Here is a 26,126-nt window from a genome sequence, read left to right on the forward strand (position 1 = left end):
GATGTGTTCTTATAGCTGCACTTAGTTTTCTTTCTCAAGCCTTACATTTTTATTAGTTTATATATTCAAGAAATAAGAGAGAGGGCTGGAGTGATAGCACAGTAGGTAAGCATTTGCCTTGCACACGGCCACCTGGGTTCAATCCCCAGTATCTCATATAGTCCCCTGAGCTTGACTGGAGTGATTCCTGAGCACAGGGTCAGGAGTAACTTCTGAGTGCAGTCAGATATAGCCCATATTTAAGGAAAAAAGAAACCATAAAATAACAAAAGAACTAGAATACTGTCCTAGTTTCCAGGAATAGAGTATTGATACAATCATATTTTTCAATAAATTTTCTTATATTTTTTCATTCTTCTTCTTCTTCCTCCTCCTCCTCCTCCTTCTTCTTCTTCTTTTTCTTCTTCTTCTTCTTCTTCTTCTTCTTATTATTATTATTATTATGGTTTTGGGGCCACACCCAGTTGCACTCAGGTGTTACTTCTGGCTTTGCTTTCAGAAATTACTCCTGGCAAGCTTGAGGGACCATATGGGATGATGGTGATTGAACTGGGTTAACCATACGGAAGGAAAATGCCCTACCCACTGTGCTATAACTTGCCCCCAAATTTTCTTGATTTAAACACTGTGGTTTACAAAGATTATCATAATACCGTTATTTATGGCATTCTATTTTCTAACACCAACTCTACCAACAGTGTAACATTCCTTCCACACTTGTCACCAGTTCTCCAACTTCCCCAAAACCTTCCTCATGGCAGTTATGAGTAATTTTCTTAATAATGCTTGATACAACTAAATGGTAATGAAACTATAAAAAATCCTGAAAAGAAATTTGTGAAAATTGTCACATCTTGTAATGGGTCATTATATCATTGGATGAAGGTTTTACTAAGCTGTTTATTGCTAGTTGAGCACTCAGTTGATGGTTTTGTTTATTGAGCTTATTTGAATTCTGTGATAATTGCACAACTAATTTGGTGCATTCCTACCAGGAAGTCAGTATTAAAATTATAGGGCTATCCAGGACTTTGATCAGCTGTGGAGCTGGGCAAATGAGCTCAGATGACAACAGTGATTCATAGGCCTCATTTCCAGGACGTCTGGAAGTACAGAGATGATTGGAGAAAGCCTACCCTGGTTCTAAACTATCCCTGGATATATCAGCCACAAAAATGGCATACCTGAAGTTTTTTGGTGGGTAGGAGTCTCTGCTAAGGTTAGTAAAAACATGGTGAAGCTAGGTCATTAGTGTGGCAGTAACTGTAAGGGTGGTATGTATGCGTATGTATGACAAGGCTTCAGCCCGGTTGGGGACTTATCCTGATTCCCTCCCAAAGTGCCGTATTTTGATCAGTTGGAAGGCCAGTATTTCCATGAGAAGCTAACTTTTTTCAGCCCTTTATTGTTATGATAGTTACATATTTAACTTCTATTCTCAAAATCCTATAAATATATGCTGATATAGATACACATGTTAGTAATTAAAGAAATAAGAATTTTATGGTTTTATATTTACCGAGAAATAACAAAATTTTTAAAGAATTGTTATTTAAAGGTAATAAACAACTAAATAGTAACTAACAACAATGTGACAAACAACAATTTTTAAGGCAACAGTTGTTCATCTCAAAAAATATAGAAGGCATGAGATATAAGGAATTTCAAAATAATGAAAGAAGACCTGGATAACTTTCAATAGGAAATTACTTTTTCTCTGTTTAATGCTAAGAGATAGCTAAAGGTACACTCATTGTAGTAGCAAAAACAAGTATACCTGTAGAGCAAAGGCTAGATTGATAGCAAATGCTTATAAGTCATATCTAGCATTCAAATCAATTTTCATAAATACAGACAATGGCAAGCAGGAAATAAAAGTGGTGAGTTATTTAAATACAATACTTTAAAATTTCATATCTTTAAGTCTCAACTTGCAAAGACAGAAATTCTTTGCAACTTCCACATTAGTTCTGTCAAGTAAAAATGACTTCAAAAAGAAATGATATGAATTCATGAATTTGAGTGTAAAATGTAAATGAAATCAGAACAAATGTAAAAGTGAGGATGGAATAAAATTGAACTAAAGAAAATTACACAGAAAAGTTAGTGTAAATAAAACAAATAATAGTAAATATACATATTTCATTTTTATTAAAAATTATATATTAAGAAGACTCTGTTCATCCCCAACCTAAGAAATTTATTTATAAAAAATTATCTGACAATATTAATAACAGGTTAAAAATGTAATGAAAAGGGAAGGTAGCCAAATTTTTAAAAAATCATGGTGACACTAAATTTCATATAAAATATTTATAAACAACAATATGGGAGAGCAATAAAATTTCACAGTGGTCATCATATGGTAATGATGACAGGGGATGGTAGACTTTAGATACAATTTTAGATGTGGAAAGCCAAATTATTAAGAATCCTAATCCATAATAGAGTGCAAATATACTGTTCATGTCTTATTTATTAGATGGTTTATTCTTTTTTTTTTTTTTTTTTTGCCTTTGGGGCTACACCGAGTAGTGCTCAGGGGTTACTTCTGGCTATCTGCTCAGAAATAGCTCCTCACAGGCAGGGGGGACCATATGGGACCATATGGGATGCCGGGATTTGAACCCTGAATCTTGAATCGACTGCTTGTAAGGCAAACACTGCTATGCTATCTCTCCGGCCCCAGATGGCTTACTCTTTGTAGAATAAAGTGAAACCAGAAAAACTAGTTCGAGAATATAAATGAATAAGATTAAAAGATCTATTTAAAGCAAATGTAACTTAAGATAAAGCATAAAATGGGAGTTCTAGAAGGTAGAATTATAATTAACAGGAATTAGTAAGTGATTAGAGATAGAATTGAGAGAACAATTATAAAGTTTCTGGCACATCTATTACACAAAATGATGCTATAAAAAGTATTTGTTAATAGATACACAATAAGCAAAACTTTTCTGCCAACAAACATTGAAAGTATTCACTGATTCTGAGGTAACCTAGTCTCCTTTTGCTAATATGCTTCATTCATGTCAGAAGAGTACATGATTAACCAATTCCAGTATCTCATGCTCTTCATCTCAATAGCCATTCCAAAAATGGCAAGAACATATTTAAATTAGGTTCATCTTGCTTTCATGGATATTCTGAATTATCTTAAATTATTATTTTTTATACTTTTAAATGAGTTGATTTAAACCAGTGCTTCTCAGTAATTTTCTGTCATGCCCCCCTAGAAAGAAGAAAACATTTTTCACGCTCCCCTCTGCAACTGTAAATAGAAAATTTTTTTTTTTTTTTGTCCACACACGGTAACACTCAGGGGTTACTCCTGGCTATGCGCTCAGAAGTTGCCCCTGGCTTAGGGGACCATATGGGACGCTGAGGGATTGAAGGGCGCTCTGTCCTTGGCTAGCGCTGGCAAGGCAGACAGACACCTTACCTCTAGCGTCACCGCGCCGGCCCCTGTAAATAGTATCTTTATTAAAAAAAAAAAATTAACCTGCAAAACAAAAATATATAAAATAATTTGAGCTGATTTTTTGATCAAAGGTGATGTCTGGATTAATGGCTACAATGAGCACGTTTTGCAATGCACAGCTTTTTCACGCGGGGTTTGAAGCAGGACACAGCGACTCTCAGCTCCAGAGACATACAGAGACATAAACACGGGGCTTAGCTTGTTATGACAGTGTTTGCCGAGGTCAAACGCGACCCCTTTATGGAGCCTCGTGCCCCCTCTGGGGGGCACGCTCCACTATTTGAGAAGCACTGATTTAAACTGAGTCAGATGACCTTTTTTAACCAGATGAATCTTATGTAATAAAGGTAGGCAGACTTGAACATAGGAACACTAAATTAATATATAAAATATTTATATACAAAAATTAAAACAGCTCTAAAGCCTTGTAAAGCAGAAGATATGTCAAAATTACATACCCAACTTTATATAATCTAAATATTCCAACTAGAACCAAATTTTAAAATGGGCCTGTCAAGGACACAAACTGGATGGCTGGAATGAACTTGGGAAAAGGGAGGCTGACATAAGTAGGGGACACTGCGTTCCTAAAACTCACTATGAATAACTTTGGAAGCAGCAATGTCTTAATGAAAAATAATTATAAAAAAACATAAAAATGTTTTAAACTTCAAATTACTGCAGGGATATTCAGCTGAAAAATAAAATTATATGTGGATAATTTAATAATCCTCTCTCAAGAGTTTATATAAATTATGAATGACTCATAAATAAGAATTAATCCTAAAAATAGAATATTTTACATGTGTAAGTTCATAATATATAGATGCATAATATAATTATATATAAACGGGAACATTAAATATTTAAAAATTAATAGATTGAGTGAGACTTTTTCTGAAAAATCATTAAATGTTACATCTTAAAAATAAATTATTATTAAAAATTTAAAAAGAAAAAACAAAGATAGATGTTTGAGGCAAGAGCAATAATACAGTGGTTAAATGTTTGTTCTGGGCTTGATGTTCAACAGCCCAAGTAGTCTCCAAAGCACTGCCAAGAATGATTCCTGAGTGTAGAGTCAAGAGTAAACCAGAGCACTGCCACGTGTAGCCTCAAAACAAACAAAAGAGGATGTTTGTTAAGAAAGAATTAAAAGAGGCAGAGTAGTGGCACAAGTGGTAAGGCACCTGACTTGTCCTCACTAGCCTAGGACGGACCGTGGTTTGATTCCCTGGTGTTCCATATAGTCCCTAAAGCCAGGAGTGATTTCTGAGTGTATAGCCAGGCGTAACCCCTGAGGGTCACCGGGTGTGGCCCAAAATCCAAAAAAAAAAAAAAAATTAAAATGAACACAAGAATTCAGAGATAGTATAGTAGAAAAGCCAGTTGCTTCTTCCTCAGTGAGTGGGGTCTTATCCCTGACACATGACCCATCTTGGTTTGCTTCTTAGCATCCTATATAAACCTATGAATCACTGTAGGAGTTATCTCTGAGCACAGATAGTGGCCAAAACAAAGTATCCTATAAAATGCTCATTAAGATCAAGATTAACAAAAACAAGATTTTCAAAACAACAAGAGTTAAGAGGAAAATGAGCCAAAGACATTTTATATAAATAAATGAAACGTGATATTTTATTTTTAATATATTTTGGGGGGGCACCCATTTGACGCTCAGGGGTTACTCCTGGCTATGTGCTCAGAAATCGCCCCTGGCTTGGGGGGACCATATGGGACACCGAAGGATCAAACCGCAGTCCGTCCTAGGCTAGCATGAAAAGTGATATTTTAAATGAGTATCTGATACAAATGAAGATAATTAGGAAAAAATAACATAAAGCTTTCAAAAACATGGAATTGAGAATAATATATAAGTATTAGCTCAAGTATGGCTGTTGTAATATAGTAGTAAGATATTAATAGTAGGAAAAACTGGGAACAAGATATATTTGAACTCAGTACTATTTCTCAATATAAACAGAAAATTTTGATTCTTATTGAGAATACAACTTATAAAGAACTTAAATAGGCAAAGTGATCCATCTCCCTAAATTTCTATTTCATCACAAATTAGAACAAAACTGCTATTAAATTTGCCTACGGTAATATCACAATAAACAATTTCTATTGTTATGTTATTTTAAAAATTGATTTTTAAAAGTTGTGCATAAACATATACATTGATTAACAATAATACAATAATAAAACTGTAATGGCATAATATAAAATAAAGATATTGAGACTAGACATAAATTAGAATTAGGTGTGAATCTACATAAGAAAAGTAGCATCAAATGTTATCAACACTCGGGGTCCGAGAGATAGCACAGCAGTAGGGCATTTGCCTTGCATGCAGTCAACCTGGGATGGACCCACATTCAATTCTGGTTTTTATATGGTTTCCCAAACCTGCAAGGAGCAATTTCTGAACACAAAGTCAGGAGTAAATCTTAAGAGCTGCTGAGTGTGGCCCACAAATTAAAAAAAAAAATGTTCTCAACCCTAAGAACATTAATTTTATAGATTTTATAGATAATAAATTTAACATTTTAAGTAGATGAATATATCTTTAGTAGAATATATAAAATAATTTATTATATATATTTATTGCACTTAATTTAAAATACTATATTACTAAATTAAATTAGCATTTGCTAAAGGCTTTGCCAAAACATATATGCAAACTATCATTTGTCAGGTTTTTAATCCAATATATTACTAATTAAAAACATATTTTATTATACTATAGACCATGTTACGACTATTGTTAAAACTATATTATCAAATCATATCAATCAAAATTGTAAAATATTTAAAATAGTTTCTGAATGTAAAGTGTATGTCAATTTAGGGGCTGAAGCAATAATACAGCAATCACATGTTTGCCTTGCACTCGGCCTGCCCTGGCGGACCTCGATTCTATTACTGGCCAACCCATATGGTCCCCTGAGCCTGTCAGGGGAGATTTGTAATCCACTTTGGTCAAAATAAAAATTATTTAATTAAAAATTGAAAAAAAAAACCTCAATGAAACGACTGCTTCACCAAGAGTACTTCACCTAGCCAGACTTCTTTCAGGTTTCAAGAAACTTCATAAATAAATAACAGCTCAAAAACTTTACAGACTCAAAATCAGCATTAAAATAAATGTACCTAAAATATTATTGTCAACAAGAGCTTGCTTTACATGCAAAAATTGAAGGTGGTGGGAGGACAACTTTGGTGGTGGGAATACCCCTGATTCAATATCAAGATGTACTTAAAATATTACTGTGAAAGATATGTAAACCACTTTGGTCAAAATAAAAATTAATATAAAAAATAACTCAAAGGTCTACTTTAAGACAATACAGACAAAACCAGCACACCAAACTCAGACAAAAAGATGAATCTAAATGCAAAATTCTAAACCCATGACAATTATTTCATTTAATTACAATAAATTAAATTCACCAGTTAAAAGACATAGAGTAACTGCACTGAAGCTATAGCACAGCAGGTAGAACATTTGTCTTGCACAAGGCCAATTCAGATTTGATTTCAGGTATCCTATATCGTACCCCAGACCTGTCAGTAGCAATTTCTGAGTACAGAGCCAGAGTAAAGATCAAAGCCTTCCAGGTGTGGCCCAAAATAAAGAAACAAAGAGTGGAAAAAATGGATCAAAAAATTTTTTTTGGTTTTGGCTCAACCTTTTTTTTAATATATTTTATTTAAAAACCTTGATTACATACATGATTGTGTTTGGGTTTCAGTTATGTAAAGAACACCACCCATGACCAGTGTAACGTTCCCACCACCAATGTCCCAAATCTCCCTCCTCCCCACCTGACCCCCGCCTGTACTCTAGACAGGCTTTCCATTTCCCTCATACATTCTCATTATTAGTACAGTTCAAAATGTAGTTATTTCTCTAACTAAACTCATCACTCTTTGTGGTGAGCTTCCTGAGGTGAGCTGGAACTTCCAGCTCTTTTCTCTTTTGTGTCTGAAAATTATGATTGCAAGAATGTCTTTCATTTTTCTTAAAATCTACAGATGAGTGAGACCATTCTGCATTTTTCTCTCTCTCTCTGACTTATTTCACTCAGCATAACCCAATGTTTTGCTGCCTATAAGAAACAAATGTGAATAGCCAGAGCAAATATAAACTCAAAATCAAAGGTCAGAGCACAATTTTCAAGCAAACAGCATCCTTAAAAGGCTGGTGTGGCTATATTAAATAAGATGGCACAGACTTTAAACTTAAAAAGATTTTAAGTAGTAAAGATAAAACATTTATTAATAATTAAGGGATATATACACCAGGAATAAATCATACTTCTAAACATATCTATACACAATGAGGGGCCAGAAAAATATTTAAAACGATTGCTGATAGATCTGAAGGAAGCCATCGATAGCAACACAGTAAGAGTAGGACACTTCAACATCACCTTGTTACCCCTTGAAAGGCCAACCAGGCTAAAACTCAACAAATGTAAACTGATTCTAAAGGAAGAAAAATGAAAATAGTGGCTTACATAGATTGCATAAATATATATAGGACTATATACATAGGACTCTATCCCCAGAAAATTGGACACATATGCACATGGGACATTCTGCAAGATAGACCGCATGTTTTGCTAAAAATCATGCATCTATAAAATCAAGAGGATAAAAATTGTATGAATTACCTTTTCAGATCATGATGCACTGAAATTAGAAGTGAAAAAACAAACATGAGAAAAAACTTTAACACCTAGAAATTAAACAGCTCATTATTCAATAATCAGTTGGTCAGAGATGAAATCAAAGAGGAAGTTAAAAGATTCCTGGAAACAAAGAAAAATAAAGACACAAATTATCAAAAATTTGTGGGATACAGCAAAAGTGTTACTAAGTGATAATGTATACCTTGCAAGCACTCATCAGAAAGGAAGAAGGGGACTATATAAATAATATAATGATGCAACCTAAAAATTGTAAAAAATCAACATAATGAACCGAAAATAGAAAGACAGAAAACAAAGATTAAAACAGAAATTAATTAATTGGAAATTTAAAAAATAAGCCAAAACATTAATAAGAGCAAGAGTTGTTGGATAAACTTATTAGAAAAACTCACAAAGGGAGAGAAATAAACTTAATAAGCAGAATTAAGAATGAAAAGAGTGAGGTTACAACAAATACTACAGAAATTTGAAGGGTTGAAAACTGAAAACCTGTGCTCGCTTCGGCAGCACATATACTAAAATTGGAACGATACAGAGAAGATTAGCATGGCCCCTGCGCAAGGATGACACGCAAGTTCGTGAAGCGTTCCATATTAAAAAAAAAAAAAGGAAGAAAAAAAGAAAACTGAAAACCTTTCCCCTAAGGTCTGGCTCAAGGCAAGTCTGTCCCTTCTCCCCATTCCTATTCAATATACTGGAAGTACCTGTGATAGCAATTAGGCAGAAAAAGATATCAGGGGCATCCAAATAAAAAAGGAAGATATCAAGCTCTCACTGTTTGCAGATGACATGCTACTATATTTAGAAAACCCTAAAGACTTTTTCAAAAATCTTCTATAAACAATAGATTTATATAGCAAAGTAGCAGGCTACAAGATTAATTTGCAAAAATCAATGGCCTTCTTATACAAAAATCATGATAGAGAAGAAATGGGCATTCAACAATCAATCACATATACCTTAGGGCCACAGAAACTCAAATACCTTAGAATCAACTTAATTAAAGAAGTGAAGGACCTATACAAAGAAAACTACAAAGCATTGCTTCAAGAAATAAAATAGGACATGTGGAAATGGAGACACATACCCTGCTCATGGATTGGGAGGATTAACATCATTAAAATGGCAATACCCACCAAAGCATTGTACAGATTTAATGCAATTCCCTTCAGGATACCCATGACATTCTTCAAAGAAGTGAACCAAACACTTCTTAAATTCATTTTGGACAATAAATAGTTGTACTATTCTAAAAGCTAAATTTTCATTTGTTTCAATTCATTCATATTTATTGGAAAATATAATCTGGAGAAAGATAGACTATTTGTGTTCTGAAATCCTTATATTTACTTAGAATAGCTCAAAATAAGGATGAAATCAAGACATGTATCCCTAAGAGCTAAGAATTATTGCAGCCAGTGATGGCTCAAAGGCAAAGCACATACTTTGCATGTAGAAAGCCCAGAATTTCATCACTCCTGAACATCTCTGAAGTGATCCCTAAGCACAGAGCCAAGGTAAGATAAAAGCCAAAATAAGAGCACTAATGTCTATGGGCCTAAAAGCAACAACAAAAGTAGTCAAGAATGATTACAAATCATTCACTGTAGTATTTTAGGTACATAGTGACATTGAATCCGGGGCATTCCCACTACCAATGTTGTCCGCCCTCCTTCCCTGTTCCCAGCATGCATCCCATATAGCCCTTCTTTTGACACCCCGGACTGCTAGTATAAGTGGTCCCTTCTGTGTCTAGTTTGTTGTAGATTGGGTATCAATTCTGTTGTAGTTGGCTTTGGATTTGGTATTTAAGTCTGATCATTTTTTATTTCTACTCAATGTACATAAACCTGTTTGGTCTTGGTGCCCTCCATTATTTCCCCCTCAATTTTTGAGGCAAAACTAGATGATTCAAGTTATGTGGTTCTGTTTGAAGGTAAGACAAAAAAGAAAAAGAAAAAAAGAAAACAGTGGGGGAAAAAATTCAAACAAGCAAAAAACAGGAGGAGTCTTTCTAGAGACTATAACATTCAGTTTAAGAGACGAAAGGGAAAAAGGAAGGAAAACATACAAATAATACAAAAAAATTAACCCACCCCCCAAAAAAAACAATTGGTCAAAATAAAAATTATTAATTATAAAAAAGAATTTTAAATAACTCCTTGAGATAAAGTTTGTCCCAGCTTAGTTCCTGTACCAATATATCCAAAAAGTTATTTCCTTAATGAGATTGTCCTCAGAAAGACATGAGGACAGTTCTTACATATTCATTTTCATAAAGACCATATTCATTTCATTCTCCATTAGAAGTGTATCAACCCTTTACAAAATGATTCATTGTATCTGGGGTTCTGGGTAAGACTGATAAGTCCTGTTGTCTCAGAAACCTAGTCATTGAAAAATGTTGTGCAGTAATGGGCACTTTGCAAAGGGATATACTTCATTATATAAATCAAGACTAAAACATTATCTCACTATATTATGTAACTTTCATCAGGTTTTGTTTTGTTTTGTTTTGATTGGGGAAAGTTTCAGTGTCTTTTTACTCTTAAAAAATAGAAAAGTAGGAGTATTTTCTTAAGCAGACTCTGGACTTGGTCCAGAAAAAAAAAAGAAAGAAAGAAGTCTTATATCATTTAAAAATAAATTGACCTTGAAATTGATCTATTTTCAAATATCCAAATTCAGCAGTAAAACACTCTTTAGGAAATAGCATTTTCAACCATACCTCCTAGAGTTTAAATTACTTAAAAATATAAATGGAAGGGGCTGGAATGATATAGCACAGTGGTAAGGCCTTTGCCTTGCACACTGCCAACTGGACCCTGGTTCGAATCCCTGCTTCCTATATATTGCCCTGAGTCTGCAAGGAGAGACTTCTGAACACAGAGCCAGGAGTAACCCCTGAGCACTGCTAAGTGTGACCCCAAAACCAAACCAAAACAAAACAAAAAAATTTATATATATACATATATGGTAGCATATACTACATAAAATATGCTCAATTGAACTGATTTTACACCTAATTCAGATGTTCAGATACAAATGCAAATTAGCTAGTTGAAATTACAATGTAATTATACTATACTGGAATTTAGAGACTTTGAATCCTATCAACAGTGAATCTATCTAAGTTTCTTTTCATTTTTTTCAAAAATGTTTAGAGGGATCAGATTTTGGACCATACCTAGCTGTACTGAGGGCTTACTTCTGTTTTGGTACTGAGGAATCACGCCTAGCAGTGCTTGGAGAAACATCTGTGGTGGCAGAGATCAAATCTAAGTTGGCCACTTGCAAGATAACTACTTAATCCCCTGAACTATCTCTGCAGCCCCCTTTTCTCAAAAGTTGTATGACTGTTTAATCATTTTAGATATTTCACTGTAAAATATTGGGAGAGTCAAATATTGGGAAGAATGCAACCTCTTTTCAGTTCATTTTCTTAATTTACAACAGATTATCAAACTTCAGTCTCACAGCTGTCAATATTAGTGAAATCCAAATAGAAATACTGAAATGCAAACAAAGTGCTAAAATAGTTGAGTCTTGATGGCAAAATATCAAGTTTCAATCCTCAGTAAAACCTTAAATAAGCATTCTGCTTTACATATATTCAGAGATTACAATAAAATTCTCAGGTAAAGAAGTAGAATGCCTGTCTCGAATACCGGCATGGAGGAGGGAAATTGGTGGTGGTAATGTTGCACTGGTAAACGGGGTGTTCTGTTTATGACTAAAACCTAACTACAATCATGCTTGTGATCACGGTGCTTAAATAAAAAAGTTATAAAAACAAAGCGAGCCCGCCGGCTGGTGGCGCGCCGTGATCGTATAGTGGTTAGTACTCTGCGTTGTGGCCGCAGCAACCTCGGTTCCTATCCGAGTCACGGCACTTCCTGGCCCCTTCCTCGGGCGCCGTTGGCTTTGGGGCCGGAGAGATAGCATGGAGGTAAGGCGTTTGCCTTTCATGCAGGAGGTCATCGGTTTGAATCCTGGCATCCCATATGGTCCCCTGTGCCTGCCAGGAGCAATTACTGAGCCTGGAGCCAGGAATAACCCCTGAGCACTGCCGGGTGTGACCCAAAAACCAAAAAAAAAAAAAAAAAAAACAAAGCGAAATAAACAAAACAAAAAAGTCTCAGTGAAGCTCTCAGAGAATCAGTATAGGGCATTAGTAGAAGGAAGTGGAAATTGGTGAAGAATGTAGTGGAAAATGGTGAAACTAATAAAGGATCTAGTGGAAATTGGTGAAATTGGTGTAGGAACATTGTGCACCTGAAACTAAATCATGAATAACTAAAACTGTAACTCACATTGATTCAATAAAAATAATTTATTCAAAGCCTCATTCTTCTGCTATGCTTTCTCTTTGGGATTTCTATAACAACAATGCTAAAGGAACTTCTATTTTCCTGTAACAAAGTGAGCATATCTATTGTGAATAATAAAACATTGCCACCCAGCTCCCTCTGATCTACTTTTGCTTTCAGTGAAAATCTTTCAATAATTGTATAGCAATTTGGATTGTACTCTGCTATGCCTTACAGAAAATTTCCCTGATGTATCTCCTCTTTCTTATTAAATTTCCTCTTCTAAACTATTCCTGTTTATATTATTTATTACATCATAAATTGGGCATAAAAGAGAAATAGAAGTAACAACAAAAGCCATTTATTTCTACAAGTTAATAAAACACTTTATATGAGGGGCTTGTGCCACCTCAGGTGTATTCATTTAACTAAAATTGAATAAGTATCTACTCTTTGTCAATACAAAACCAAGCTATGGGAATTAAGAGGTAAATGTTCTACTGTTTATAAGCCAGTGGACCGAAGCAAAACTTCATTTAGTAGGATGTACTTATATGTTGCCAACTAGGGTCCTATTACAGATGGTTCCAGACCCTGATTTATTGTAAACTGATTTAAGGCTAAAACCTAAGTCATGTGGGGCCTCAAAAATTTTTCTGATAAATGACTCTTATTATATTCGAGTAAACAACTAACTATAAAAATTGAACTACATTATTTTTATACTTAATTTATTGATTCTTCATCAACACAAAACAAAAAATTTTGTTTTATTTTTGGGGGCTACCACTGATGACACACAGGGATTACTCCTGACTATGGGCTCAGAAATTGCTCCTGGCTTGGGGACCACATGGGATGTCGAGAAATCAATCTAAAGTCCATCGTTGGCTAGCTCCTGCAAGACAGATACCTTACCACTCTGCACCACCACTCTGGCCCCAGGACAACAATTTTTTTATAAATGATTATGATTATATATAAATATATAAATATTATATTTATATAATATATAATATATATTATATAAATGATTATGATATATATAAATATATAAATCACATAGTATTTACCATTTCTTTAGTGTGACATTTCACATTTGTGAATTGCATCCCATCAGAGATTATCATAAACTTTAATCACTGAAGTTTAATCACCCTTGCATCCTGTAAATTATCTGTGCTGTTAAATCCTTTGTTGGGTATTTGTGAATCCAAGAACAGTCCCCAGAATGAGATATTACTTCCCATCCCCTTGTCCCCTTTCGGGGAGAGACCTTGGTAATATTTATCCGCAGCAAATAATAATCAACACAGACAAAAAGGATAAGGTGTAAAAAACTGGGCAAAGAGAGCGAGAGAATCCTCTTGCAGCCTGCATCTTTCGCAAAAGGACCCCTCTCCCCTGTCCATCAAGCTATTTATTGCCAACTCCACCGCGCCCCCACCTGGAAGGGCTAGGTGGGGCAATAGTCACTGAACAATCCTAAGGAAATATTTTTATATACAACAATTCCAAGAATAATCTTATGGAAACTTTTTCATATACTACAATTCCCCCTTTTTTTGTAAAGAAACAATAATAATGTACAGAAGTAAGTAATATTTTATATAATTGTAAAAAGAACAACTAAGCAATGGTAAAAGAGTGACTGTTTGCATAAGCGCATCACCGGAAAAAGAATAGAAAAAATTTTTTAACCTAACACAAGGTGTTCAAAACCAGAAACAGATGTAAAGGAATCAACTACAAGCTCCAGAGAAGAAAAAAAAAAATCTACAGTGTCCAAGATGAACAATTCTGAGTAAGAATTCCCTTGGAAAAGCAGAAGTCGAATATGAAATTCCAAGATTCAGGACCTAATAGGCCATGGGGAGCTCCCGGGGCAAACACAAAGCCCGAAAGTAATTTGGAGACAGAGTTCCTTAGATGAGACGCTCACAAGGCTGCGTAGCAGGCGAGAAGAAACACATTTTTCATTCCAGTCCAGCTTGAGCAGAAGAAAGCCCATCTTTGGAGGCAGTGAATTAGGCCCCTATTTCGAAGGAAGAGGCACACACACCCCTGCACAATGGGTGCCATAGTAAAGAAGATCCATAGGTATTTGAATTCAATCCAAGAGGAGTTCTAGTCCAGTCAGAAGTTCATAAGAGGTCCTAGAATGAAGAACCACTTACGGCCGATTATTTAGATGGGACCTTAAGTTCAAAACCAAAACAAAATGCTTAAGGCAGAGAACCTCCCCGTGTAAATGAATAAATTGAGGGTCCATACAAAATAGATAAAACCTCTTTTTGCACCTGCTATTTTTTCCAATGATGCGCCCACGCAAAAGGCCAAAATACCAGACAGGATTACAATCTAGTAACTTATTTATGACAGTATCTAACCCCTAATCTAAAGTAACAAAAGTAAAACCTTAATAAATACCACATCAATTTCGAGAATTAACAACTAAAATGTAAAAACATTAATTACAGTAATCAACAAAAGTGTAGAATCAAATATAACTTTACAGGATTACAATTATAAAAACTACAAGAGCTGAAATTTCTCCCAAGTTCAAAAACCACTCTGAAAGGATGGGGAGTCCAGAACTCCCAAAAGTCCGACCAAAGATACTTGATGAGTCAGGGAAAGCAGGTTGTAATTTGAAGCAGGATACAGCACTGCAACAGTTTATGATGTCTTTCTCAGTCTGAGATCAGGAGGCTTGTCATTGTGGGTGATGATTTGCACATGATGATTTGCATATGTGAAGGGATTCCTGAAAATAGAATGTTAGGGACTAGGAAAAAAGAGGGAAGGATAAGTAAGAATAAATTGGGAAAGATAAAGTCAGGAAAACAGAACTATATACAAAACATGTAAGACATACAGACACACAACAAGACATACATTCCGGGGAGTGGTCTTGGAAGGTTATATAAAGCCTTTGACCCAGGGGATTAGGGCCCTTTTTGGCTCTTTTGGTCTTTGACCAGCATGGAGGTCAAAGGGAAGATGGCTGACAGGAGTTAAGATGCAGGGCTAGCTAAGAATGACTGAATGCTTGAAAGGTTATGATAGAGGCCACACATGTGGTGGATAGGGTATGAATAAAGCTGATATTTCCTGATGCCTGTCTCTGGATGAGTTGATTCCGCGTTCACCTAAACCTGGGATCCACCAACTGAATGGGGATTGCGGAGCCACGTGGCCTGGGGTGGCAGAGAAAGATCCCTCCACCTCTTTCCAGCACCATCGTTAATTATTTAACACTACAGCATCCCAGGAAAAATTATTACTCAATTATGGAGTTAATTCTTATAACATACTCTATTATTTAATTTTATGTCTTCGCTCATCTATAGTATTTGTTTCTAATTTTAATGTTTTAGTGTAACTCAAAAAGAAGAAAAATTAATATGAGAAATCTATAGCTTGCACAATATCCAATGCTGTACAGTTGAAAGCTTTTTATCTAAGATCAAAAATATAACATTTCTACTCTACATATTCAATCTACATTGTAATAAAAAACTTAGACCAACAAGGCAAGAAATATAAATAAAAGGTATATAATTCAGAAAAATATAAATTGATTATTTGTAGATAACATAATATCATCATAAAGACCTTATAAAACAAAATAAAATAGTTAAAATTTAAAAAATGAATTCAAACAAGTTATGATATAAAATCTGCAATAAATATCATATTTTAATAAACATGAAGAATGAACTATACAAAAAATTAAGGAAGCAGTCATATTTAAATATCATATCAGAGCTTAAGGTTGGAACATTAAGGCACTTTACTTATATATGTCCAAATAGTAATATTGCAGTATTACATATAGCACTAAATCACCTACAAAAATAAGCCCTTACCACACCAAGAGTGACCACTGAGAAGCATTAAATGTGAACTTCCTAAAATAATAGATAAAATAAAATAAAGACATAGTACCAGTCATACCTTATGTGATATTGACTCTGGTTTAATACCCAGCATCCTGTATCTTTGAAATAATGCCATCCTACAGGCCCTAAGCTCCACTAAGAGGACTGTAAGTACAACAGGGTGACCTGGGTAATATTCAGCACTTGAGTGCTGATCATATTTTTAGGCCCTTGCATTAAATTGTTAGCCAGGTTTCCTGGAGATCACTGATCTAAGTACTCTTGAAAAACACCAAAAAGAAATAAACAGAAATAATAAAACATCTAAAGTAAAAAATAGACTTGGGGCAATTTTGAGTTCATTTGAGTTCTATCTGGCTATACTTAGGGGTTACTCTTTGCTTAATGTTCATAATTTTTCTTGGTAGTACTGAGAAACTCTGTTAGTATTAGGAGCCTATATACAAAATATACACTCCAACCACTTGAGCTAAGTCCCCAGCCAACACAGGAAAATTAGTAAAGCATATGAGTGTGTATATATATATATATATATATATATAGTAAATTATAAAGCACTGATAAAATTAAAGGAGACACAAAAAATAGAGATATAATATTAATGTATTAAAATAACAAAAAATACCCACATGCTACAAAATAACTCTTTTAAAAGTTCCAATGGCATGTTCATATAAATAATTTTAAAGTACTAAAATTATGATGCATGATAATAAAAAAAAACTGAATAGGAAACAGTGTAATAGTACAGTGGGGAATGTGTTTGCCTTGCAGGTGGCTGACTCAGATTTGATCTTTGGCATAACATATGATCCCTTGAGTCTACCATTTATTTTCTGAGTGCAGATATAGGAGTAATCCCTGATCATCACTGGATGTGGCCAAAAAAACAAACCAACAAAAACCAACAAAATAAAACAAAACAAAAGAGCCTGAAGAGCTAAATCAATCTTGAGTGTCTTTAATAAGAACTAAACAAAATATATTATTCTACCTGACTTCAAGATGTAATAAAAAGTTGCATTACTCAAGATAGTGTTATTGAATTTACAGACACAGACTAGTGAACTAAAATTAAAAGCCTAGAAATAAATTAAAGCACATAATATCTAGCCTATTTTAAACAATGTCTTGAAGAATACAAAATAAGATAAATTATGGTCTACTTAAGATAGATGATGCTGGGCCGGGCGGTGGCGCTGGAGGTAAGGTGCCTGCCTTGCCTGTGCTAGCCTAGGACGGGGACCGCGGTTCGATCCCCCGGCGTCCCATATGGTCCCCCAAGAAGCCAGGAGCAACTTCTGAGTGCATAGCCAGGAGTAACCCCTGAGCGTCACAGGGTGTGGCCCAAAAACCAAAAACCAAAAAAAAAAAAAAAAAAGATAGATGATGCTGAAAGCATTCACTATCTAGATATAAAATAGTTAAATTCTTTTACACTGTACATAAAAATCCATTCAAAGTCAATAAGGACAAAATATGAAAATTAAAATCTTAAAATTTTTTAAAAAAGAAGTCATTTTGACCTGAATTTATCAAACACACTTGGATCTGATATTTAAAGCACAAAAAAATAAACTCAGGATTCTGAAAGAAATTAGGGCATTTGCCTTACAGAGGATCAACCTGGGTTTGACTTTCAGGATCTCAGAAGGTCCCACAAGCCTGCCAGAAGTAATCCCTGAGCACAGAGCCAGGAGTAATCTTTGAACATTGCTTGATGTGGCCCCAAAACAAAAACCAAAACTCTGAGAAAAAAGTGGGATTATATCTAATTAAAATGTCTCTAATACGCTTGGCACCTGTGTATAAAGAGGAGAAAGAAAGAAACTGAGTGTAATAGGAGAAACACATCTATGAAAGGATGGGGGCCAGAGACCAGCGGTCTCGGGTGCATCGGTAATATTTAGAAAAGGACAGAACTACATATCTAAGACAAAGACAACAACAATAGAATCAAGAGACTCCAATTTTAACCATCTAAACTTAAAATGGGCCTGTCTACTGGCAGATTGAGGGGAAGGGTGGGGTGCTATGGGATGTACTTGGGGAACATTGTGGAGGGAGGTGGGCACTGGTGGTGGAATTGACCCTGATTCATTGTATGTCTGAAACTTAACTATGAAGGACATTGTAAATCACACAAAATTATTAAATTTAAAATAATGTTTCTATATTAGAAACCATCATGGAAATAAAAATAAGGCAGTTGAAGAATGGGTGAAAAACATGTGCAAAGCATAGTACAGCAATGTTTTAGCATTCAAAACAGTAAGGGCATATTTTAACTCAGTAGAAAATAGCAACATCATATTATGACTTGACTTTTGGGAGGGTTTTTTGGGTCACACCAGTGACACTCAGGGGTTACTCCTGGCTATGCACTCAGAAATCACTCCTGGCTTGGGTGACCATATGGATACCACCGGATCGAAACTAGTCTAGTCTGTCCTAGTCTAGCACCAGCAACACAGATGCCTTGCTGCTCCAAGCCACCGCTCTGGTGCCAATATAACTTGATTTGTTTTTAATTGGGAAAGAAAGGAAGGGAAGGAAGAAAAGAATGAAGGAAGGGAAAGAAGAAAAGAAAGAGGAAGGAAGGAAGGAAGGAAGGAAGGAAGGAAGGAAGGAAGGAAGGAAGGAAGGAAGGAAGGAAGGAAGGAAGGAAGGAAGGAAGGAAGGAAGGAAGGAAGGAAGGAAGGAACGAAGGAACGAAGGAACGAAGGAACGAAGGAGGGAGGGAGGGAGGGAGGGAGGGAGGAGGGAAGGAAGGAAGGAAGGAAGGAAGGAAGGAAGGAAGGAAGGAAGGAAGGAAGGAAGGAAGGAAGGAAGGAAGGAAGGAAGGAAGGGAGGGAGGGAGGGAGGGAGGGAGGAAGGGAGGGAGGGAGGGTGGGAGGGAGGGTGGGAGGGAGGGAGAGAGGAAGGAAAAGAGGGAGGGAGGGAAGAGGGTGGTAAGGAGGGAGGGAAAGAAAGAAAGAAAGAAAGAAAGAAAGAAAGAAAGAAAGAAAGAAAGAAAGAAAGAAAGAAAGAAAGAAAGAAAGAAAGAAAGAAAGAAAGAAGGAAGAAGAAGAAGAAGAGAAAGGAAAGGAAAGAAAGGAAGGAAGAAGAAGGAAAGAAAGAAAGGAAAGAAGGAAGGAAGGAAGGAAGGAAGAAAGAAAGAAAGAAAGAAAGAAAGAAAGAAAGAAAGAAAGAAAGAAAGAAAGAAAGAAAGAAAGAAAGAAAGAAAGAAAGAAAGAAAGAAAGAAAGAAAGGAAAGAAGGAAGGAAGGAAGGAAGGAAGGAAGGAAAGAAAAAGAAGGAAAGAAAGAAAGAAAGAAAGAAAGAAAGAAAGAAAGAAAGAAAGAAAGAAAGAAAGAAAGAAAGAAAGAAAGAAAGAAAGAAAGAAAGAAAGAAAGAAAGAAAGAAAGAAAGAAAGAAAGAAAGAAAGAAAGAAAGAAAGAAAGAAGGAAAGAAGGAAGGAAGGAAGGAAAAGAAAGAAAGAAAAAAGAAAGTGAAAGAAGGAAGATAAAACAATATGTAAAAAAATAAAATGCCAATAGCAATGTATTAACTATTTTTAAAATGTTAATGAAAAATTACACAGAAGAATACTTACAATGGATAAAAACCAATTAGTTTAATTCGATGAATGGATTATTGGGTTTGAGTTAATAAAATAAGTAAATATAAACGCTAACATTTATATTTTTATAAATGCTAAGTTTATTTTTATGTTTCTAAGTTCAACTAGCAGCATGACTTTGTTGCTAGTTAAACAATTCTCCTATGCAAAATTTCAGAGGTCATTTTTGGCTTATAATTCTAAACATATGCATTGCCTTTTGCTTTTCAAAGAGTTAAGGTGGAGGAAAAAAAAAGATTATACTCATTCATCTTCCTAATGATATCTGTCTTCCAGACCATTCTCTGCATCTCTAAGTTAATTTTTTCAAATAGCAAATAATTTAATAAAAGAGTGTCTTTTATCAGGAAAAGAAATATTTTTGATTAAGATTTTAAGTTATTCATTTATAATTTATTCTTATGTTTTTCCCTGTCCTTATAGGCTGTTATGATTTTCTTGTAAAAATATTAATGATGGATTTTTTTCAAATTAAAGAAATTTTGTTTTTAAACAGAATCTATTGAGCTAATTGAGGATAACAGATTTTTGATAAACAAAATATCTAATGAAAGTAGGAATAATTACTTTATATGCAAGTTAAAATGAAAGGAAAAAGATCTCCCTTATTCATAACTATCACTCAGACTTTGAAATATAAAGAAAGGAGTTTGGAATATCACCAAAGACAGAGTAAACACTTTGAATCAAAAGTTCAACAATAAAAAACAGTAGGGATTCTTTCATCCAGGGATCAGTGCTCCAGAACCAAGTGACAATTTGAAACTGAGTTGTTTTCTCCTATTGGTTGAGCATTGGATGCTTCAGTTCTCTACCGACAAAAACAGCTTAATGTTTTGATTTTATATATTGAAATGTCAGGCAGGTCTTCCTTAAAAAGGTTATTAAGAAAAACTTTAAATCATAAAATACATGTTTTGTAGGGAGAGTACAAGTTAGTGCTAAAATTAGGCAAGAATCTTTCTCAAATTTTCCATAAAACTTCTCCCTGAAATTAAAATAAAGCTGAATAATGAGAGTTATCACAATAAAAAATAGGATCAATGTAAAAAAAAAAAAAAACCGTGTCTGGGGAAAAAAAAAAACTTAGAATGATAATGTAGCAAGTAGGGTGTTTGCTTTCCATGCAGTCAACCTGAGTTTGCTAGCTGGTATTTCATATAGTCCCCCAAGACTAACAGAAGTATTTCCTTACTGAAGAGAAGTAGAAACCCTTAAGAACCATGGAGTGAGGCCGGAGAGATAGCATGGAGGTAGGGCGTTTGCCTTGCATGCAAAAAAAGGTGGTTCAAATCATGGCATTCCATATGGTCCCCCGAGCCTGCCAGGAACGATTTCTGAGCATAGAGCCAGCAGGAACCCCTGAGCACTGCTTGGTGTGACCCAAAAACAAAAAAATAAAAAGAAATAACCAAGGACTGTGGCTCATAAACCAAAAACTAAATAATAAAATAACTCTAGTATTAATCGATGTGGTGAATTCAATATTTTATTCTGGTGTAAAAGAATGCCATGAAAACTAATATCTCAAAATTAAAATTATGGCAACAAAGAATATGGATAAAAAAGTGGAGCAGAGAATATAAGGGAATACCCCAAAACAAGTCATCAGATAAATTAATAGAGATGTATGCAACAAGAATAGAAATTTAAGATTGGTTAATAAGTCTCAAAGAATATGTTAGAGTTAGATGATAAGTTATTAAATATGAGAGGAGTATAACTTATTTGGTGACAAATGTTATAATATTTAACTTACTAAACAGTGACCCCTCTTTTGACAGCTATCCCAAAATGCATAAATATTAATTTGAAAAGACATGCCCATCTTTATTCATAGCAGCACTTAGTACAATGAACAAGATACTAGAAAAGTAGCTAAAGAAGTTGTGTTATACATAAAAACAGAATATCAGAATACTATACAACTATAAGTAAAGATGAAATCAGGCATTTTGTTGCAAGATGGATGGAGATGGAGATCATCATGTATATATATTTCTTTAAATTTCTGTTGCTATCAAAAATTCTCAAAAATATAAAAAAATTATTAATCTTGCTGTTAAAGCTCTGAACTACTTAAAACTTAACTTCTTAATATGTATGTCTCAAAATTCAGTTTATTTTTAGTTATTTTAGTTAAGATTACATAGTTAAAATAGTGTTGAAATTTATGGAATTAATGTATAAAGTTACTGCATCCATCACAGTCATCATGAGCATCCATGCTTACCATCTCTAAAATAATCCTTACTATTTTCCAGGCAGTCTGCTATCACTATTTGTCTATCAGTTTTTGTTTGTTTTATTGTGTTTTGTTTTGTTTTTTGAAAATATGTAGCTCTGCTCAGGGCTTACTCCTGGCTCCAAGCTCAGGATCATTCTTTGATGGCTCTCAGGACCATCTGTAAAGCTGAGAATCAAAGTTACACAGCATGGGCAATTAAATTCCCTACCCAATGTAAAATCATCCCTTCCCCTATTAATCAGTTTTTTTTTCAGTAAAGTCAAGAGTTTGTCATTGTTTAGTTCAGTCTACATCTTTGCTTTCTGTCTTTATGTACTGCATGTGAGTAACAGATCCTTTGTAGGTAATCATATAATCTAAATTATAATAATCTTTTTAAAAGTACTAAATTTGGAGTATCTTTTTTTGAAATATACACATTAAGAATTTCAGAGTTAAGTTCTGAGTTTGACCTAGCAATAACTGAGATTTTATATATTTTCTAAAACTTTATTGATTCATTGATTGGTTGGTTGTTTTGCCACACCCAGTGGTGCTCAGAAGTTACTCCCAGCTCTGCACTCAGAAATCACCCCTGGCAACTGGGGGACCATCTGGGATGCCGGGAATCAAACCCAGTCCCCCCTCCCCCTGGTCTGCCATCTGCAAGGCAAAAGGCCTACTGCTGTGCTGTCTCTCCAGTCCCTATATATTTTATATATATATATATATATATATATATATATATATATATATATATATGAAAAAACAAATAATTGTGCAGACAAGGAACATGTATATAATTCTTAATGTTTTCAAATTCTTGAAATCATGGTCTTATGTAATATAGAGGACCCAACAGTACAGGAATATGTGACCTATACATTCCAAGAGGACCAAAGATTATACAAACACAAGAAAATCTTTCAACCACATAAATGCTTTTGAGACCTCACTGAAAGTGGGGAAGACTGTGATATGGAAAGCAACACCCTGAGACTAGAAAAGGAACCATGGTAAAGCAGTGCCAAACACCACTATGCCTTGAGGTGAAGTCTTCAATCCTCCTGACCCAATCAGTACTAATGCCCTATAAAACCTCTTGAGTTCTGAGTATAAATGCTTAGGAAGTTCAATGAGATCAAAGAAACAATGGAACAGACTGCCAATAAAATACAAAAGAATATAAGAACAGGAATAAGAAAATTACAAACAGAAAATTACAAATAGCTAAAAAATTTGACATGCAAAATGAAAAAAAATTTTTCTTTTGGTCTTTGGGCCAGAATATTACTCCTGGCTCTGTGCTCAGAAATCGCTCCTGGCAGGCTCTGGGGACCGTATGGGATGCCGGGAATTGAACCCATGTCAGTCAAGTGTTGGCTGCATGCAAGGCAAATGCCCTATCACTGTGCTAGCTCTCTGTCACCTCAAAATGAGAAATTTATTAGAAAGCCTCATAAGCAGAGTAACAACTACTGAAGACAGAATCAGTAGATGAAGTGCAGAAAATCTCCAGACAACAGAATAAAGAAAAAAGCCTCGAGGCCATAGAGGTGGCACTAGAGGTAAGGCGTCTACCTTGCAAGAGCTAGCCTAGGATGGACCATGGTTCATTCCCCCGACATCCCATATGGTCCCCTCGTCAAAGCCAAGGGCAATTTTTGAGCACATAGCCAGGAGTAATCCCTGAGCATCAAATGGGTGTGTCCCCCCCCCAAAAAAAAAGAAAAGAAAAGAAAAGAAAAAGCCTCAAACAAAGAGAAAATGGTATGTGGGGGAGGGAGGTGGAGAATTCCTCAAAATAAGTGAACATAAGAAAATACAACAAAAGGAAAGATATTTAACAGAAACAACCAAATAATCGTTGGGGTCCCAGAGAACCAGAAAAATTAAAAAACCTTATGAAGAAGCAACAGTCAAATACATCATTGATTGGAGATTCCCATAGTTGAAGAGTACTTGCAAGCATATCCTGGACACCCAAAGATTACCAGCTAAAAAGACCCCCCTCAAAAAAGCAACCCAAGGCACATATAATCACAATGATGAAAAATGAACATATAGAATAATGAAAGCAACACAATCAAAAAAATGAAACTACATACAAAGAAGCATTCTTAATATTAATAGCCAATTTAAGAGCAACCCTTCAGATCAAAAGACAGTAGAGGAAAATAGAAATAAAAAATCTCAATGAAATGAATGTCTCGCCAAGAATTCTTCATCCAGCCAGACTTGAATTCAGGTTTGAAGGAAAATACACAGCTTCACAAATAAACAGCATCTTAGGATTTTTCAGTCTCAAAATCAGCCTTAGAAGAACTCAAGGGTCTACTTTAAAGCAAGATGAACCCCACAAACATCAAAATTCTACAAAATAATGGCACAAAATCCCATAATAACAATCCCTCTCAATGTCAGTGGACTAAATGCACCAATGAAGACATTAAACCCCATATTCAGCTGCCTGTAAAAAATGCATTGAATAGTCATAGGAAACACAGTTACAAAGTCAAAAGTTAGAGGTTAATCATTCTTCAGTCTTTTCCACTGAGTTGCGTTTCATCTTAGGAGCCGGAAGCTTGGGTGGTTGTATTTCTTGCTTGAGCTATGGATTTCCTGAAGCCATTCTTATACCTCTTCACTGTGTGGATTTTTTCCTGCATCGATGTTTGCTTCCAGGCTTGCATTTCACCAGACCCTCATTTTGGAGCCATAGGCTCCACTAATAATTATTCAAGCAAATAACTCTTTTGAAAAGGCTGTGCTTTATTTGTGTATTTATTTGTGAAAAGTCTATACTAAGATTAGATGACATAGATTTTATAAAGTTATGAGACAGAATATCATTTATTAAAAATCAAGATATATTTGTATCAGGAAAAATAAAACTCCTAAATATATATGTACCGAATGAGGAGCAAACAAAATACTTAAAACAACTGCTAATAGACTTGAAGAAAGATATCACTAGCAATGCAAAAATACTTGGAGATTTCAACACACCTCTTCATCTCTTGATAGAGTAACCAGGTTAAAACTTAGACCCCCAGCTAACATCATGTACGAAGGTAAAATCCAAATGCATTAAAGACCTCGATATCAGACCCCAAACCATAAGATATATAGAACAACACATAGGCAAAACTCTCCAGGACATTGACACTACAGGCATCTTCAAGGAGGAAACTGCACTCTCCAAGCAAGTGAAAACAGAGATTAACAGATGGGAATATATTAAGTTGAGAAGCTTCTGCACCTCAAAGGAAATAGTGCCCAGGATACAAGAGCCACCCACTGAGTGTGAGAATCTATTCACCCAATACCCATCAGACAAGGGGCTAATCTCCAAAATATACAAGGCACTGACAGAAATTTACAAGAAAAAAACATCTAATCCCATCAAAAAATGGGGAGAAGAAATGAACAGACACTTTGACAAAGAAGAAATACAAATGGCCAAAAGACACATGAAGAAATGCTCCACATCACTAATCAACAGGGAGATGCAAATCAAAACAACAATGAGATACCACATCACACCACAGAGAATGGCACACATCACAAAGAATGAGAACAAACAGTGCTGGCGGGGATGTGGAGAGAAAGGAACCCTTATCCACTGCTGGTGGGAATGCCGTCTAGTTCAACCTTTATGGAAAGCAATATGGAGATTCCTCCAAAAACTGGAAATTGAGCTCCCATACGACCCAGCTATACCACTCCTAGGAATATACCCTAAGAACACAAAAAATACAATACAAAAATCCCTTCCTTACACCTATATTCATTGCAGCACTATTTACCATAGCAAGACTCTGGAAACAACCAAGATGCCCTTCAACAGACGAATGGCTA

At 35.0% G+C, this 26,126-nt stretch overlaps 1 protein-coding gene and 1 non-coding gene across 2 annotated transcripts in view; both read left to right on the plus strand.

Annotated features, from left to right (window-relative positions):
* The window catches only part of LOC125998229 (cytochrome c oxidase subunit 7C, mitochondrial), an 867,002-nt gene that overhangs the window by 624,544 nt on the left and 216,332 nt on the right, over positions 1-26,126 (plus strand). The window lies entirely within an intron of this gene.
* Positions 8,694-8,800, plus strand: LOC126003117 (U6 spliceosomal RNA). The gene has a single exon (XR_007493658.1). It is a non-coding gene; the product is annotated as a U6 spliceosomal RNA (small nuclear RNA).

This window comes from Suncus etruscus, chromosome 2 (assembly GCF_024139225.1).
Source record: "Suncus etruscus isolate mSunEtr1 chromosome 2, mSunEtr1.pri.cur, whole genome shotgun sequence".
Taxonomy (NCBI): Eukaryota; Metazoa; Chordata; class Mammalia; order Eulipotyphla; family Soricidae; genus Suncus; species Suncus etruscus.